Here is a 2,061-nt window from a genome sequence, read left to right as displayed (position 1 = left end):
CCAGGATTCTTATCAAACGTGAAGTTTGGGGCTGATTGGACATTGCATGTCTGAGTTACAGTAACTTCCTGTTTTATGTCTTTAACAACATGCTTTAGCACTAAGTAAGTGTTGCTAGCATGTTTGAGTACGTTTTAAACTAGTTTAGCAGTCAATGGCTTTTTTAGTGTGTTGCTAATAGTGTGTCACAGTGTTAAACATGTCACTTCCTGTTGACAGTAGGTGGCGCTATAACTATAACTGAATATTGGCATGTAGATATCTTCAGGCCAGGACTGTTATCAAACATGTGAAGTTTGGGGCTGATTGGACATTGCATGCCTGAGTTAGAGTAACTTCCTGTTTCATTGCATTAAGAGTATGCTTTAGCACGTAGCTAAATGTTGCTAACATGTTATAGCATGTTTCTAGCATGTTGCTACCCTGTTTAACAGTAGTTGAATTTTTTTAAAATGTTGCTAGGCATCCACAACAGTATTAAACATGTGGCTTCCTGTTACCAGCTGGTGGCGCTATGACTATAACTGAATACGGGCATGGGCGTGTGTTTTGGCCAGGATTCTTATCAAACATGTTAAGTTTGGGGCTGATTGGACATTGTATGCCTGAGTTAGAGTAACTTCCTGTTTCATTGTATTATTAGCATGCTTTAGCATATTAGCTAAGTGTTGCTAGCATGCTTTATTATTTTTGTAGCATGTTGAATATTAAGTTTGGGTCAGATTCAACATTATATACATGAGTTACAGCAATTTCCTTTTGTATTTGTATTAATAGCATGCTTTAGCTCTTAGCTTAGTGTTGCTAGCATGTTTTAGCATGTTTGTAGCATGTTGCTAGCCTATTTAAGACTTGTTAACGCTTTTCAATATGTTTCTAGGAGTCCGTAACAGTGTTAAACATGTCATTTCCTGTTGTCAGCAGGTGGCGCTATGATTATAACTGAATATGGGCACTGACGTGTGTTCAGGACCGGACTGTCATCAAACATGTGAAGTTTGAGGCAGATCGGACATCGTATGCCTGAGTTATAGCAACTTCCTTTTTCATGGCGAAACATCAAAGTTTGTCCGGCCGCCACGGACACGCCCTTCGACGAAAACTCTAAAGCTTCGCAATTTAACATCGCAAAGGCCTTATGATGACACTCAGCAAATTTGAAGATGATCGGATAAAAACTGTAGGAGGAGTTCGTTAAAGTATGAGGCCTGAAAATGGCAAAAACTGCACAAAAATCGTACAGGAAATTCAATATAACGGACTTCCTGTTGGGTTTCGGATGTTGCACCAGGAGACTTTTTTGTAGGTATTGGTGTGTTACATATGTGTACCGAGTTTCGTACATGTACATGAAACGTAGCTCGAGGGGCACTCCGTTGAAATTTTATAGGTGGCGCTATCGAGCCATTTTGCCACACCCACTTTTGAAAACCATATCAGATGTAAATTTTCGCCAGGTCTGATGCGTGTGCAAAGTTTCGTGAGTTTTCGGGCATGTTTAGGCCCTCAAAAAGACTTTTCACTTTGGAGAAGAAGAAGAAGAAGAAGAAGAAGAATAATTAAAGCTGCAAGCAGCGATGAACGGGCCCTCGCACCCGGGCTCACCGCCGACCGGTGGCTTTAGGAACACAGCAAATGGTGGGTAGTATGCTTTTAATACAGTAAAAATATGAGAAATATGTCAAAGTCACTTAAATGTGCCAAATTTCCTGCTGCCAGCTGGTGGCGCTATGCCTATAACTGATTATTGGCATGTAGATGTGTTCAGGCCACCACTTTCATCAAACATATGAAGTTTGGTGCAGATTGACCTTGGTATGTTTGAGTTAGTGAAAGATATGATATATCCTGCTGCCAACAGGTGGCGCTATGATAATATCTGAATATTGGCCTTTAGGTGTCTTCAGGCCAGGTCTCTTACCAAACCTGTGAAGTTTGAGGCAGATCGAACATTTTATGGCTGAGTTATAACAACTTCTATGTCCATGGCGAAACATCAAACTTTGTCACGCCGCCACGGACACGCCCTTTAACGAAAACTCAAGATCTTCGCAATTTAAC

The sequence above is a fragment of the Garra rufa genome, chromosome 1, assembly GCF_049309525.1.
Source record: "Garra rufa chromosome 1, GarRuf1.0, whole genome shotgun sequence".
Taxonomy (NCBI): Eukaryota; Metazoa; Chordata; class Actinopteri; order Cypriniformes; family Cyprinidae; genus Garra; species Garra rufa.
This window is presented reverse-complemented; position numbering follows the sequence as displayed.